The 17,548-nt window shown below is 46.1% G+C and overlaps 1 protein-coding gene and 1 non-coding gene across 4 annotated transcripts in view; one reads left to right on the top strand and one right to left on the bottom strand.

The window, feature by feature from the left end:
* EFL1 (elongation factor like GTPase 1) overlaps nucleotides 1–17,548 on the bottom strand; it is a 235,451-nt gene that overhangs the window by 12,651 nt on the left and 205,252 nt on the right. The window lies entirely within an intron of this gene.
* Nucleotides 13,790–13,927, top strand: LOC114812474. Its single transcript, XR_003760127.1, has one exon. It is a non-coding gene; the product is annotated as a small nucleolar RNA SNORA7 (small nucleolar RNA).

The raw sequence follows: 17,548 nt of genomic DNA, 5'->3' as shown, positions 1-17,548 counted from the left end.
CTTGCCTCCAGTCGCAAGTGTTGCTTGGTCCAGGCACCAAACGATTGCTGATCAATCAATTGGTCAGTGGTATTTACATAGCACTGTATTAAGCACTTGGGAGAGTACGAAACAACAGAGTCAGTAGAACAGATCCCCACTCATTGGGTTAAACATGCCAATCTTCTGTCATTTCCCAGCATTCCCTTTCTATCTGCCATCAGACCATATTTTCCTGGGTCCAATTTAGGAATTTGTCCAATTTAGGAATTTTGGTTTAGTGCTTAGGACGCTGGCTGGCTGCATTTCCTTCCTAATCTAATTTGCTTTTCTAATCTTGTCCCTGCCCAGTCCTGCTGTTTAACAGAATGATTCTTTTAGAGCAGATGCTTGCGAGAGGCAGAACTGAAAATAGCGCCGGGCCCCGTGTGTGGTGAACGCATCGGCACCCCGAAAGTCAACCTTTACGTGGGCTTGGCGAGGAAGGGAGTGTCAGCAGCACATCTGCCTTTTTCAGCCACTGTCAGCTTGCCGACTGGGAATATGACAGCTTGACATGTCCCCTTTGTAGGCAGTGCTTTTCCTTGGACCTGCTTCAAGATCTTTTCTGAACCCTCTCCCATATGTTTACGGGTATTTAGTGTTTTTTTTCCCCCTTGGAAAAAAAAAAATCAAGAATTCCTATCTGCCGCAACTTCTAGGTGGGGCTTCTTGGAGCGGGGATCAAAAATAAGGATAATACTTTTTTTCCAGAAGTCCTGAACCTCAACACAACGCAACAAAGCCCCACAGTCTTTTTCAGCTGCTGGTTCAGTTCCTCATGGTGCCCTGCTCTCTACTGTGAACCCGCAGCTTCTCCTGCTTGCCCTGCTACTTCTGCGTCCCCTTTTTGGAGTCGGATCCAGGGAGGGGGCTCCCTCATGGCCACTGTACCCTCCCTGGGCCGGTCAGGGGTCGGGGCAGACTCGAGGGGTTGAGGTAGAAGCCTGGCTCCCTGACTAAATGGCACCTTGGGACCTTGATTTCACCCTCCAGGGAGTCCTGCCTTTCCCCCTCTTCTCCTGCTCAGTTTTCTGTCTGCCATCAGCACTGGTTTCATTCATTCAATCGTATTTATTGAGCGCTTATGGTGTGCAGAGCACTGTACCAAGCGCTGGTTCCTTAGGGAAGGCCTGAACTCTGGGGTAATGCCAGGCCCCATCTCCCAGGATCCCTGCCTGGGGAGCGGAAAAGACTCTCTGCACCACAAGAAGTGTCTTGGAGTTTGACCGATTGGTGGAAAGGAAGAATTATAATTATTACGGTATTTGTTTAGCACATACTCTGTGTCAAACACTGTTTTCAGTGCTGGGGTAGATACAAGTTAATCAGATCAGACACAGTCCCTGTCCACACGGGATTTACACTCTAAGCAGGTGGGAGAACAGGTACTGAATCCTCATTTTACAGATGAGGAAGCTGAGGCACAGAAAAGCAAAGTGACTTGCCTAAGATCACAAAGCGTGTATGTGGGAGAGCTGGGATGGGAACCCATATCCTCTGATTCTCAGGCCTGGGCTCTTTCCACTAGACTGAGCTACTCCTTATAAAAAAGGAGAAAGAGCAGCGATCATAACCAACAGCCACAGCAGCAACAGCAGCATGAGTCTCGTCTGACCTGATTAACTTGTATCTACCTCAACAGCTAGAGAAGCAGCGTAGCCTAGTGGAAAAAACACAGGCTTGGAAGTCAGAGGACCTAGGTCTAATCCCGGCTCTGCCATGTGTCTGCTGTGGAAATGTGGGGAAGTCACTTCCCTGTATCTCAGCTTCCTTCTTCATCTGCCAAATGGGGATTAATTCCTATTCCCTCTTCTTCCCCCCACTCTGATGTACTGTGGGGGTCCTTCTAGGTTGAGTTCTGGGTTCCCTTCTATTTTCCATCTACACCCATGCCACTGGAGAACTCATCTGCTCCCATGGCTTCAACTACCACCTCTTTGAGGGTGACACTCAAATCTACATCTCCAGCCCTGATCTCTCTCCCTCTCTGCATTCTCACATTTCCTCTTGCCTTTAAGACATCTCTACTTGAATGTCCTCCAGTCACCTCAAGCTTAACATGTCCAAAACAGAACTCCTTATCTTCTCTCCCAAATTCTGTCCTCCCCCAACTTTCCCAACACTGTAAACGGCACCACTACCCTTCTTGTCTCACAAGCCCGTAACCTTGGCATTATCCTTGACTCCTCTCTCTTATTCAACCCACGTATTCAACCCATCACTAAGTCTTGTTGGTTCAACCTTCACTACATCACTAAAATCTGCCTTTTTCTCTCCATCCAAACTGCTATCACGTTAATACAATCACTTATCCTATCCCACCTTGATTACTGTATCAGCCTCCTTGCTGACTCCCAAACCTCCTGTCTCTCCCCATTCCAGTCCATTCTTCACTCTGCTGCCCGGATCATTTTTCTTTAAAAACGTTCAGACCGTGTTTCCCCAATCCTCAAGAAACTCCAGTGATTGCCCATCCATTTCCACATCCAACAAAAACTCCTCACCAATGACTTTAAATCACTCAATCACCTTGCCCCCTCCTTCCTCACCTTGCTATTCTCCTACTACAACGCAGCGCAGTTGCTCTGCTCCTCTAATGCTAACCTTCTCACTATAATTTGGTTTCGTCTCTCTCGCCGCCGACCCCTGGCCCACATCCTGCCTCTGGCCTGGAACACCCTCCTTCTCCAAATCCAATAGAAAATTACTCTCCCCACCTTGAAAGCCTCACTGAGGGCCTATCTTCTCCAAGAGGCCCTCCCTGACTAAGCCCTTCTTTCCTCTTCTCCCCCTCCCTCTGCGACACCCTGAGTTGCTCCCTTTATTCATCCCCCCTCCCAGTCCCACAGCACTTAAGTCCATTTGTCATTTATTGATATCAATGTCAGTCTCCCTCTCTAGACTGTGAGCTTGTTGTGGGCAGGGAATGGGTCTGTTTATTGTTACACTGTAATAATAATAATGATGGTATTTGTTAAGTGCTTACTCTGTGCGAAGCACTGTTCTAAGCGCTGGACTCTCCCAAGTGCTTAGTGCAGTGCTCTGCACACAGTAAGCACTCAATAAACATGATTGAATGAATACCTCATCTGTAAAATGGGGCGTCAATCTTCCTCCCTCTGACTTAGTCTGTGAGCTCTAAGTGGGATAGGGACTGGGTCCAAACTGATTAACGTGTATTTATCCCAGTGCTTAGGACAGTGCTTGGCATATAGTAGGCCCTTAACAAGTACAACAACAACAACAACAATAATAATATGTTCTAATTACTATTATATATTTTATATAATACATTATAATATATATCATCATGATCCTTGATATATTATTATTGTCATTATTATTACCTCAGGACTGGCACATAGTAAGTGCTTAATAAGAACAATAATAATAATGATAAATGATAATAAGTATTACATAATTTATATGTGCTACAATAACTACAGCATGGCTCAGTGGAAAGAGCACGGGCTTGGGAGTCAGAAGTCATGGATTCGAATCCCAGCTCTGCTACGTGTCAGCTGTGTGACTGTGGGCAAGTCACTTAACTTTTCTGTGCCTCAGTTACCTCATCTGTAAAATGGGGATTAAGACTGTGAGTCTCACGTGGGACAACCTGATTACCCTGTATCTACCCCAGTGCTTAGAACAGTGCTCTGCACATAGTAAGCGCTTAAATACCAAGATTATTATATTATGATTATATATTGTATTCTATATCACATATAGTAAATCGCATATATACTATATATACTATAGAATACAATATATTATCATTGTTATTATCATTGTTCTTATTATTAATGCCCCAGTGCTTAGCACATAGTAAGTGCTAAACAAATCACACTATTATTATTATTACTGCCTTTCTTATTACTGTTATTTTGTCTGAGTCAGCTGGGATCCCAGGCTTCTTTCCAACCTTCTGATCCCGGGGTTTTGGTCCGGGTTGACCTCATGTGTGCCGAGTTAGGTGGGACTGAGCAGCGGCAGGTTGAGGTCTTCCCACATTTCTGAGTTTTGAGCAGACTTTGGCTGAGCCTGCTGGCCTCTGGTCAGCCTGGGGTGTTGGCGGAGGTGGAGAGGGGAGGGAGGAGGTGGAAAGAAGCCTGTAATGGCTCCTTCAACACAAGGTTCTTGTGCACCCGGTCTTCTCGAATATCAAATTCCTCCCCATGTGGCCAAATTCTCATCTCTCCCTGAGCCCCCAAGGGCCAATCAATCAACCCAGGGTATTTACTGAGTGCTTACTGTGTGCAGAGCACTGTACTAAGCGCTTGGGAGAGTACCACATAGCAGAGTTGGCCAGGGACCGAGCCTCATCTATCCATTACTGCATTCTTCCCCAGACCTCAATACAGTGCTTGGCACACAATAAGCACTCAATCAACACCGCGGACCAAAGGAAGTAACACACTTTGGGAGGGATCCGTTGAGAAAGTGGCCTGGCTTCTGTTTTTAGCAGCCCACCGGGAAAAGAAGCCGTGTACTTGTGTCCAGAAACTAAATGAATCCTGTTGAGGGCTAGAACACTCAATTATCCTAAGATGCAGGGGTTAATCAATCAATGGGATGTATTGAGCACTCAATCAATTAATTAATCAATCAATTTGATGAAAGAAAACCTGCACCCTGATCAGAGCTGCCAACACCATGGACATGCACACAACTGGTCATCCGAAAACGCACCCCATCCTTTCCAGAGAAAAGTGAGAGGTTGGAAGAACATCACCTAATTCCCTCACAGCATTCTACCTAAACTACAGAGTGACTGTCAGCTTCTTGAGGAGAGGGACTGTGCCAATTAATTCCACTGTACTCTCCCCCAAGTGCTGAGTACAGCATTCTGCACAGAGAAAGCGTTCAGCATGGCCTAGTGGAAAGAGCATGGGCCATGGAGTCTGAGGATCTGGATTCTAGTCTTGGTTCCGCCACTGGGTGACCTTGGGTGAGTCACTTCACTTCTCTGTGCCTTCGCTCCCTCATCTGTAAAATGGGGATTAGGATTTTGATTCCCATGAGTGCCGTGGACTGTGTCCAACCTTTTCTTTTTTTTAATGGTATTTGTTAAGCACTTACTATGTGCCAGGCACTGTACTAGGTGCTGGGTAGACACAAGCTAATCAGGTTGAGCACAGTCCCAGTCCCACATGGGGCTCACAATCGAAATTCCCATTTTCCAGATGAGGTAACTGAGGCACAGAGAAGTGAAGTAACTTGCCTAAGGTCACAGAGCAGATAAATGGTAGAGCCGGGAGAAGAACTCAGGTCCTTCTGACTCCCAGGCCTGTGTTCTAGCCACCAGACCTTACTGCTTCTCAACCTCATTAGTCTGTATTTACCCTAGTGCTTTGCGCAGTGTCTGGCACATAGTAAGGCACTTAACACCATTTACTGACAACAAGCACTTGGGAAGAACTGCGTGCAGCATGGACCACATACTATGCCCTCAAAGGAAAGTATAAGGAAAAAAAGCAATATTTTCAAGTGCTGCTCCAAGAAATTCATGTTCACTCTTTTGCAGGTGTCTACCGATGACCCTATAGGAAAAATCTAATGACAGTTTGAAAATATTTCACTCAGTCTGGATGTGGAAGAAATGGAAAGAGCCTGATCTTGGGAATCAGAAGAAAGGTTCTAGGCCCAATCCCTTAATTTGCCTGATGGGTGACTTTGGGCAGGTCACTTAGCCTCTCTGTGCTTCAGTTTCCTCATGGGCAAAATGGGGATGAAATAGTTGCTCTCCCTCCCCGTCAGACTGTGAGCCCCATGTTAGCGACTTTGTCTGACCTAACTGCATTGTACCTAGACAAGCTCTTAGTCCAGAGTTTGGCAAATAGTAAGTGCCTAACAAATACAATTATATCGTTAGAATAATACAGAACAATATATATAAAATAATTAATATCTGGGTGTAATTTTAGCAACAGTTTACATGTTAGCCAACTCAAGCTAAGGATGAAATGAGAACTTTTTGTTGCAATTCAGTTCAGCACTCCAAAGCATTGAGCCATGGAGACAGGGAATTTTTCTCCCAAGGGATTGTGTCCTTGTGTGTTAACATCCTGATTGCTTGAGAGTCTATTTGATGGGCAGCCGCCCCTCCCCACGAGTGCACTGTCCCCATGCATTGTTACCCTGTCAGTCAATTGTATTTATTGAGCGCTTACTCTGTGCAGAACACTGTATTAAGCACTTGGGAGAGTACAATCTAACACACATTCCCTGCCATTTCTGGACTCCCTCAAGACACTCCCCTTGCTTACGATGCTGCAGGGAGGTAGGAGGAAGGAGTTTGGGATAGTGGGGAGAAAAGGGTGGAAAACCCCTGATCTCGCAAATCCATTCATCAGGTGACTCTGAGAGACAGGCTGGGAGGTGGGAAGAGTGGCGTGTGACCTAAAACTTCTCATCCCTATTGGTGAGGCATGAAACCCATTTTCATTAGGTTGCCACCAAATGTTGTGTTCGCTCTGAGCAGACTGGGGTAAAAAGTGGAATTTTCCTTTAAATAATTTCTTTATAGAAAATGTTTGCCCGAGCAAACTTGGATTGATTTAAGGTACTATTAATGCTTCAACTGCCATGACACATCCCAAATCATGGCCAGTATAAGCCATCCAGTTTTTCAGTTGGCAGTCTAATGAAGGTGACAGAAGTTTAACCAAAGGTCTACCTGGCGGGGGAGGAGTGAGGGCAGGATGTGACCTTGGGCAAGTCACTTGACTTCTCTGTCCCTCAGTTTCCTCATCTGTAAAATAGGGATTAAAACCTACTTGGACTGTGAGCCCCAAGTGGGACAGGGACTGTGTCCAACCTACCTACCCCAGTGCTTAGTAAAGTGCTCGGCAGATAGTAAGTGTTTAACGAATACTATTAAAAAACAAGTACACCACAGCTTGAAGAGTGATTCGACCTGACAGGACAAATTTTTAGGCCTAGCACCTTCAAGTCACCTAACCCCCGTTCCCACCCTGAGTACAAATCTTACCACTCTTTTACATCCTCCTTCCTGTAATTTATTTTAGTGTGCTTCTCCCCGGCTACACCGTAGGCATCTTGAGGGCAGGATTCTTGTCTACTAATTCTACCATCCTCCCCACACACTTAGGACAGTGCTCTGTATTCAATAGGTGCTCACTAAGTACCACTGCTTGACTTCCTGATTTGTCTTGTCTTATGCCATTGAGTCATCTCCGACTCATAGCGATGCCATGTTAAACTCAACATTAAATGATACAGCAGGCTTTGCCAACGTCCTCTGGAAAGAAGTTTTCAGCAAGTAGGGATGCAGTGAATGACGCAGATCTGTGTCTGGTGCTTTCCTGTCCTTTGCCTCCATTGTCAGTGTAAGCCCAAGGTTCAATAACTGCCCACCGTGGGCACAAAAGCTTGTGGTTGCCATCACTTACTCAATCAAACATACTTATTGAGAGCTTACTGTATGCAGAGCCGCTCTACTACCTGCTCGGGAGAGCACAATGCCACAGAGTTGGAGACACGTTCCCTGTCCACAGAAAGCTTATAATCTAGTGGGATCCCAGGAGAACCCATTCAACCCCGCTCTCTCAAACAGAAAGCAGTCTGCTTCAGAGGGAAGCCATTTCAGCATGGCAATTCTTGGTTTCTTCACTGATTCTTTGACCATGCTGTGGGAGTGCAGGGACAAGAATTCCACTGATATTAGCTATATCAAGGACATATACATTAGAAATGGCTAGAATAGCTAGAGTCAACATTTTGGAGCCTCACTGCTTAAACACAAGTCAATTGGGAATATAAATGAAGTGATGTTGAATCAGGCGAGGTGATTTAAAATAAATGAATAAATTAGTACATATTTCAGATGAAAACACTCTGAAGAACATAACTAACTCATTTTTAGAGCATGAAGATTTCACCATGGAAGCTGGGCAGTCGTCAAAGTCATGCTATTATGCTGAGGAAAAAAATCCTTGGAAGGAAACGGTGCCCATTTTATTTAATCCATCCAAGAAAATGTATATAAATTCTCTTTTAATCAGAGAAGGCATCATTTCTCCTCCACTTTGATTTTGGCTCCAAGGAAGTTTACTGGAATCGAAATGCATATTCGGACTGATTCTATCGGATATTTCCAAACCTAGTTCCATCCTTGAAATAGAAAGCCTTAAAATTTACTACTGCTCTGATTGCTTGCTTTCCTTTTTCCTCCGAGGCCCCTCTCGAGGGGACCAGAAGCAGTTCGAAAGCACAGAGATTACTTAGCACAGGGCGATGCTAACTACACCTGGCCTGGTTGGCAGAGAAAGTCTGAAAAGTCTGATCGCCTTCAGTCCTGAAGGTGAGACTGTGTAGTCTGGTCCTGGGGCGTTCAAGTTCCCCCTTTTCTTGGAATTCTCACTTAGCCACCCCGTCCCCATCCCCAAACATTTCTTTTGGTCCTTGCTAATTTTTTTTTTTTTACTTTCTGGGGGAGAGCAGGGCTCTGGCTCAGTGGTATGGCTGATGATCTACCAGAAAATAGAATGGGCTCTCAAGGATGGCACCAACTTTGAACAGGAATTAACAAGAGTGCAGAATCTGTTGAGTTTTAAGTGGCAGATGAATGGAGCTCTCTAAAGTTACAGTCAAGAAAAAAAATATTGGAAGAAGACAGACAAAGCTAATTTTAAAAACAATTTTCCACCCACGTCGGATTCTGGATTGACCGTGACAGCTGGCCTCTACCCCTTTAGCAGAAGGCTGGAGGCGTTTTCTTACTAATCTATTAAAAAACCAAATCAGAGTTAAATTATTCAGAATTTTCACTTACAAAACAGGGGGGAGGGGAGGAATTGATGGCTCAGTTTTTGATTTTCGAAGCAGATGTGGGAGACCTTACATCCTGGTGTGTGCTCTCAGAAAACATGAAAGGGTTCAGGAAAATGAACGAGGAGACCCTTCCATACATTCCACTGGGAACTTATAGATTCCAGTTTAAACCACCCAGAAAACATAACTGAGGCTTTCCATCAGAGGTTCATTTGCAAATATCAGAACCCCTGAAATTCCAGCTTCAACTCTACCCATTCTCTACCCCAAGTACCTCCACTTAGTGGTGGGGGGGAACAGTGTGTAGTACTCTGTATCCTCCCAAAAAATATCAAGCTGTTTCTGTTGGGTAATCCTCTTGAGGTTTCACTCCAGATGGACTTCCACAAACCCAATATCCTACTTTAATGCAGTTAATAAATTCTGCTACTTAGGCAGAAACCATTCACCAATGTAAGAAAACACACAAAAAAATTGAAAACCAAACCAAAATTCTGGCATACTTTTTTGCAGCTGTGCAGAGTTTGGTGATAAATGGGGCAAAACATCATTACCAGAGTGACAGCTCTGGTGGCGTCCAATCAATCCATCCATCTCTCGATAACACGTACTGAAAACTTTAGGAATGCAGCCCAAGAAAAGAGTTAGAATGCATGATCCTTGTCCTCTAGGAGCTTAAGATCAAGCCAGGGAGATGGATACTTAAATACACTTAGAGTAGGGGCGAGTAATAGAGCGAATAGTTGAAGCCATAGGAGCAAAATGATAGATTGTTTGACTGATTCTCCCCGAGGGAGGGTGGGTCAAGTGAGAAGAATAAAGGCTTGAGGGAGCCCCAGAGAGAAACCCAATCTTCTATTTGGCCGGGAGTCCTCAACCCACTACAGAAGACTCATCTAGATTCTTGAGGTGTTTCACCAGGCTAGCTGATGATCCATGCTCGACACTAAATGGCAGGACAGGACTGCCAACCGTGAGGTCCTGGAATGCGGTCAGCTCCCAAGCAGTGCTTCCAGCCACGCAGTTCCTCCAAGCGGAGAACAGACAATAGCAGGGGATTCGAGTAGCTGCTGCTTGCCGAACTGAACACGTGAGCTGGGTGGGCTGAGAATGACTGGCTTAAAGACACTGGGAAAACCAGTCTCAGAGCCCTGGAATTTAGCAGCAGGTGGATTTGGCTGGTGCCATCACTTGGGAGAAGAGTTGTTGCTACTACTACTAATGATAATAATAATAATTATAGTGATAATAACAATTGTGGTATTTGTTAAGCGCTTACTCTGTGCCAAGCACTGTTCTAAGCATTGGGGTAAATACAAGATAATCTCTAAAATGGGGATTATGACTGTGAGCCCCAAATAGGACAACCTGATTATCTTGTATCTACCCCAGCGCTTAGAACGGTGCTTAGCATGCAGGGAATGGCACGGAGTACCATTAAAAACACACACACACACACACACACACACACACACACCACACACACACACCCTTTAAATCCCCCCCAAACCCCACAACTAGATAAACACACAAATCGTCTCTGTGCTCAGCTCAAGCCTGTTCTCCACACACCACAAAACTACATTTTAAGTAGCATAGCGATCCTAGCAAATATTTATGCCACGGGCCCCTAAATTGGCCTTCTCTGCAAATATTTTGGACAACCACCTTCCTCCAGAACAGTGTGCTTTCCAGTTTAAATAGAAACAAAGGTGTTGAGGGAGACCAGTAGTACCCTGCTGGTCAGAGAGAGAGATGGGAAAGACTTCCTTCAGGGCAGAGGTTAAACTTAGTGATCAGGATTTTGGGCTTCTGGGTGCAGGGGCTGAGTTCAACCAACTCCATACCTGGATCTCAGCAGGGATCCTGCTCTAGTAATCTATTACTCTTAATGACTGATACAGACTATATTACCTCGGCCCCAGGAAGCTCTCCTGGCTATGCTCCCTTTACTGTGCCCCCTGTACTGCAACTGGTCTCAACCAGATGCCACTGTGGTAGGTTGGATGAGGGCCCCAAACTCCCCTGTAGTGGTTAGCGTCACCTCCTGCTACCCAGCGGGCTCAGGGCCACCTGAAGGATTCAGCTGGAAGTGGCTCTTTTAGCTCTTGGATATAAACTCCTTGAAGACTGGGATTGGATCTACCAATTGTTCTACACTCTCCCAAATGCTTAGTACAGTGTTCTGGACATAGTAAGCCCTCAATAGAAACGATTGGTTCATTAAAGACCCACAGCCCAAGCTCATCACCTGCGACCCTACTGTCTTATGACAATCACCAGTGGCTTACAGTATGAAGCCAAACAGGAAGAAACAGATACTGGCTTGGCTGGGGGTGGGCTCCCGGCATTTATGAAAGGACAATAGGCCATCCAGCCCGCAGGGAACTGCTTTGAATTAGGCTGACTTTAGTTTAACGAGGTTTTGCCTTCTCGTGGGCTGCTTTTGTTTTGGGAAAGGAAATGTCCCCACAGATCTCATGGGGAAAATGAGACTGTTGGGTCTCACTGGGGGCCCCACTGGACCCTACCCTCCGGCAGAGAGAGGTGGAGGGGAGCAGGGGTGTGGCAGAAAGCTCTGCAGGTAGATCAGCCCAGTCAGCCCCCCACAGGAGGAACACACCCCCAAACAACACTGCCACTTGGGGAGGAGCATCCAGGACCTGTGGCCTGGCGGGAGGATGCCCATTCGGGCTGCTTGCTGATGAACACGGAAGAAGGGCCAGGAATTCAACTGAAGGCCCAGAGCCCTTCACTCCTGCCTGTTCCTCTGCAGGTGGGGCACGTCAGGCGAGGCAACTGGTCAAGGTTCCAAAGAGGTGGTTGGAGGAGTATGGGTTGGCCCCCAGGACTCGCTGTGCTAATAAGCCAGGAGGCCGGGCTCAGACGGCCAGATGGCTGCCGGGAGCTGCAGCCGATCAGCAGGGCCCCAGTGTAAGCGGACCGGGTGCCAAGGCGGCCGGGATGCTGTTCACTATTACTCACTGCCTGCCAGCCGGGTGAGAGGCGGCAGCAAGCTCGGCAGTTGTTTCAGAACTCGCTGGCTTAGTTAAAGCCCTCGCCCGGCGCTCCCCGGCCCTGGAGCCCGCTTCTGCCATATGGAAAGCGGACTCACTGCACCCGCAAAATCAAGCTTCCTCGCTCAGTCCTAATTCCCAAGGGGGGATCTTTTCTCCAATACCTTCCTGGCCCCGCCTTTTCCGCTTTGGCCTCGAATGGAATCTGGAGACAGAAAAGGAGCATGCATCCTCAGGTCTCAAGGCCCGAGTCAGAAAATTCCAGTAAAGCGATCGATTAGGGGATTGTGGGTAACTGGGCTGTGGTTTCAGGTGATTGCAGGACCCAGCAAGCACTACTATCTCCATCATTCAATCGCTTGATGGTGTCTAATGAGCCCTCGACATACACAGAGCATCAAGTTGAGTGCTTGGGAGTGGGCAAAGGAGTTGGTAAGCCTGATCTCTGCCCTGGAAGAGCTTGGAGAGCTGCAGGCTGGATCTGGAATCAAGACCGGAAGCCAGCCCTAGTAGACTTTACAGGACAGTGGCCCCTAGGTAGATCTGGACTTCCGCGAGTGTGGTTTTCTTGGGAAGTTTATCAGGACCCTTGACCTGCTCCATAATCATCAGTCACCACCCCTAGGCTTGGTAATATTGTGCCAGGCCCATGATGCCCAAATTAGTCTCCCAGACTGGCTTCAGCCCAGGCCTTTATTTCCTTCCTTCTTTTCCTACAGTATTTATTAAGCGCTTACTCTGTGTCAAGCACTGTTCTAAGCTCTGGGGTAAGTACAAGTTAATCAGGCCAGACACAGTCCCTGTCCCACCTAGGGCTCACAGCCTAAATTAGGGGGAATGCAGGTATTTCATCTCCATTTGACAGTTAAGGAGACTGAGGCACAGAGAAGTAAAGGGACTTGCCCACGATCACCCAACAGGTGAGAGGCAGAGCCAGGGTTAGAACCCAGGTACTCTGACTTCTTGGCCCAGGCTCTTTCCATTAGGCCACGCTGCTTCCCACCACTTCTCTCTTTGCAAATCCTTCCCTGAATGGTCCAAACTCAGTTGGCTGTCAGTTTCTTGGTGGGACAGATTGGTCAGGGTTGTCCTCTCTCAGTGGTGCCACCCAAATATACAGTCAAACCACCTCCATCTCATTTAGCTCACTGACAAACTCTTGCCCACATCTTCCTCCTGGCCTGGACCTCCTTCTTCATATCTGACAGACCAGCACTCTCCCCACTTTCAGAGTCCTCCTAAAATCACATCTCCGTCAAGAGGCTTTCCCTGACCAAACCCTCATTTCCAAATCTACCCTCTCTTCTGCGTCGCTTATGCACTTAAATCTGTACCCTTTAAGCACTTGATATTCATCCTACCCTTAACTAACACACCCAATTGCACAGCACATATCTCCCACTTTTTCCTATCCAGAATTTATTTTAGCGTTTGTCTCCCCCTCTAGATTCTAAACTCCTTGTGGGCAGGAATTGTATCTACCAACTCTACTGTAATGTGTTCTCCCAAGTGCTCTGCATGCACAGCAATCACTTACTAAATACAACTGATTGATTTTAGGATTTGGGAATCCTCACAGCAAAAATATTCTTCAAATGCTGCAGTTAAGTGGGACACTATAAGATCAGCTGCAGCCCTGCAGTCCCACTTTTCAGAGCAAAGAGGGTATTTTTAATTTTCAATTTTGGTGAGCAGAGATAGAGCCAAAAACACAGGGCCAAAGGTTATTTCCAAAGGTTTGGGAAATGATCTCAGTGAAAAAAGTTGCCTTAAAAGTATGAAGATTGAAACATTCCTCAAACTATTTCAAATTCAACAATTCTGGGTCATGTACAAGAACCTGAATACATGAAACACGGTTTAAAAAAAACATCAAAGTTAGGGAATCAGCTCTCTGACTACTCATACTGCGTTCTCTGTAGAGAACAGGATTATTAACAATGACTACATTTTAGCTCCCCCTCTCAGGGTCGCACCGGGAGAGTTTCCAGTATTCTACCAGTCTTGACTATGGGAGGGAGAGTCAAGAAGAGGCATATCTATTCCATTCCTAGCTTGGCCAGTGGCTAGCGAGTGGAAGGCAATCTGCTACAAGTCAAAACTCACCTGTGCTGGGCAGCAGCAGCATGGGAGAGAGTCGAGGGCAGAGGCTCGTGTACTGTGCGGAAGGCGGCAGAGGTAAACCACTTCTGTATTTTTACCAAGAAAACTCTATTGATCCATGACCAGAATGATTGCAGATGGAGGTGGGATGTTCTGGGAAATGTGTCCAAGGCATCGCTACGGGTCGGAGATGACTTGACAGCATAAGACAAGCAAGAAATTATAGCTTTTCCCTGCTAGCACACCCTTTCTGGGTGGACTGACAAGACCTGATGTCAACAAGTCCATTGATTTGCTAGTTCGTAAACCAGAGCTGAGAAAAAGAGGACTCCCTCCTGCTTCATAAAGAAAAAAAACAGGGTCAATGATGAACCCCACTTCTTGATTTAAGAACAGATTGTTGATAATAATAATAACAACAACAATAACAATTGTGCTATTTCTTAAATGTTTACTATGTGTCAAGTACTGGGATAGATATACAAGATCATCAGGTCCCACATGGAGCTCACAGCCTAAGTAGGAGGGAGGTTTCAGATTATGTCCAGAAAACTATGTGTACAAGAGTCCATTCTCGTGTAAGAGTGTGAAAACTTCTGTGAACTGTGTCGCCCTGGTTTTGTCCCCCCAGGGCAGAGCACCCTATACTCAGAAGGTGCCCCATACAATGTCTCACCCTGACCAGGATCTAGGGCAAGACTGGGTTTTCTTGTTAAAAAAAAAAAAGAAGTGGTGTGGCATAGTGGAAAGAACACAGGCCTGGGAGTCCAAGGATCTGGGTTCTAATTCTGGTTCAGCCACAAGTCTGCTGTGTGACCTTGGGCAAGTCACTTCACTTCTCTGTGCCACGATTAGCTCATCTGTAAATTGGGGATTAAGACTGTGCGCCCCGCTTAGGTCATGGACCGTGTCCAATCTGATTAGCTTTTATTTACCCCAGCGCTTAGTAATAATAATAATCATGATGGCATTTGTGTGCTTAATATGTGCCAAGCACTGTTCTAAGCGCTAGGGTAGATACAAGGTGATCAGGTTGTCCCACGTGGGGTTCACAGTCTCAATCTCCACTTTACAGATGAGGTAACTGCGGCACAGAGAAGTTGAGTGACTTGCCCAAGGTCACACAGCAGACAAGTGGCAGAGGGGGGATTAGAACCCACGACCTCTGACTCCCAAGCCCATGCTCTTGCCATTAGGCCGTGCTGCTCCAGTGTCTAGTACAGTGCCTGGCACTGTATTAGTGCTTAACAAATACCATTTAAAAAAATGGACAATGTGACTGAAAATGGACTAACCGATTGTATTAGCAAAGACTCAAGAGGGATACATTTATTTTTCAAATAAACTCCCACAGCAGTTCTTCGAGCAACCCTCTTCCCCATGCTTGTTCAGAAGCGTATTATTCAGAAAGTGAAATTGTAAGAGATTGCTGACTTGAATGGTTTTAACTTGGAAAATGTATGTAATCTTATTTCCTATGTTTTTTGGAAGAGTTGATGTCAAAAGTTCTTGATTGATTATAAATTATATGGTGTGGCAGAATACAAATCCAAAAAAATGACTCTAGTTAGAAACTTGGTAGCACACAGGATTTGTTTTATTCTAAAACAAACTCACTGGCAGAGGAGGGGAGCAGTGTGACAACTAGATCAGTGACATTTACTTGGCTTTCAATGAGTCAAGTTGGTCTTAGTTTGAACGCGACGAGGTAGGGAAGTGGTCCATGAAGAGAAAATCAAGACAGTAAGATGGGAAGAGAGGAAGAAGAGTTGTTTTTTTTTTTTCAGCAAATGCCATTCATGTCTGCCTACTTGGCTGCTGTGTGACCTTGGACAAGTCCCTTCACTTCTCTGGGCTTCCGTTTCCACAACTGTAAAATAGGTGTTAAATACCTGTTCTCCCTCCTTCTCCCTTAAACTGTAAGCCTATTGTGGGGCAGGGGCTGCATACCATCTTTAAAAACTGTATCTACCCCAGTAGCACATAGCATATGCTTAACGGGACCACTATTCTGACTATTATTATTATTATTTTGGAGGTCATTAGACTGTAAACTCCTGGAGGGCAGGAGTTGTACCTTTTACTTTGATTGTATATTCCCAAGTAATAATTGTAGTATTTGTTAAGCACTTACTATGTGCCAAGAACTGTTCTAAGCGCTGGGGTAGATTCAAGGTAATTATGTTGGACACAGTCACTACCGCTCATGGGACTCATGGGTCTAAGCAGGAGGGAGAACAGGGATTGCACTCCCATTTTACAGATGAGGAAACTGAGACACAGAAAAGTGAAGTGACTTGCCCGTGATTACGAAGCAGAGAAGTGGTAGAGCCGGGATTAGAGAGGCAGCATGACCTAGTGGGTAGGGCACAGGCCTACAAGTCAGAAGGACCTGGGTTCTCATCCCGGCTCTGCCACTTGTTTGCTGTGTGACCTTGGGCAAGTCACTTGATTTCTCTGTGCATCAGCTCCCTCATCTGTAAAATGGGGATTAGAAATGTGAGCCCCAAATCTCCCCTATCTTCAAAAAATTCTCCCTTGACCCCACAGCTCCCTCCAGTTATTGCCCCATCTCCCTCTACTATTCCTCTCTAACTCCTTGAGCGAGCCATCTACAATCACTATCTCAAATTCCTCTCTTTGAATTCTGTCCTTGACACCCTCCAATCTGGCTTCCATCCCCTTCACTCCACAGAAACCACCCTCTCAAGGGTTACCAATGATTTCCTTCTTGACAAATCCAGTGGTCTCTATTCCAGCCTAAGTCCCCTCAACCTCCTAGCTGCCTTTGACACTCTCAACAACCCTTTCTGGAAACATTATCCAACCTTGGCTACACTGACACTGCCCCTCCCAGTTCTCTTCCTATTTTCTGGCTGCTTATTCTCAGTCACTTTCAGGGGCTTCTCCTCTGCCTCCCATCCCTTAACTGTGGGTGTCCTTTAAGGTTCAGTTCTGGATCCCCTTCTATTCTCTATTTCCATCCACTCTCTTGGAGAACTCATTCGCTCACACAACTTCCAGTTACCACTTCTAAGATGATGACACCCAAATCTACATCTCCAGCCCTGATCTCTCTCCCTCTCTTCAATCTCGTATTTCCTCCTGCCTTCAGGACATCGCTAACTGGATGTCCTTCCTTCACCTCAAACTTAATGTGGCTAAAACGAAACATCTTCCCACCCAAACCCTGTCCTCCCACTCACTTTCCCATCACTGTTGATGGCACCACCATCCTTTCTGTCTCACAAAACTTTGGCATTATCCTTGACTCTGCTCTCTCATTCAACCCACACATTCAAGCCATCACTAAATCCTGACATTTCTACCTTCACCACATTGCTAAAATCTGCCCCTTCCTCTCCAGCCAAACTGCTACCACATTAATGCAAGCACTTTTATCCTATCCCACCTTGATTACTGTATCAGCCTCTTTGCTGACCTCCTTGCCTCCTGTCTCTCCCCACTCCAGTCCATATTCCACTCTGCTGCCCAGATCATTTTCCATCAAAAATGTTCAGACTGTGTTTCCCCACTCCTCAAGAACCTCCAGTGGTTGCCCATCCACCTCTGCATCAAACAAAAACTCCTCACCATTGGCTTTAAAGCACTGA

This window comes from Ornithorhynchus anatinus, chromosome 5, assembly GCF_004115215.2.
Source record: "Ornithorhynchus anatinus isolate Pmale09 chromosome 5, mOrnAna1.pri.v4, whole genome shotgun sequence".
NCBI classification, from domain to species: domain Eukaryota; kingdom Metazoa; phylum Chordata; class Mammalia; order Monotremata; family Ornithorhynchidae; genus Ornithorhynchus; species Ornithorhynchus anatinus.
This window is presented reverse-complemented; position numbering and strand designations above follow the sequence as displayed.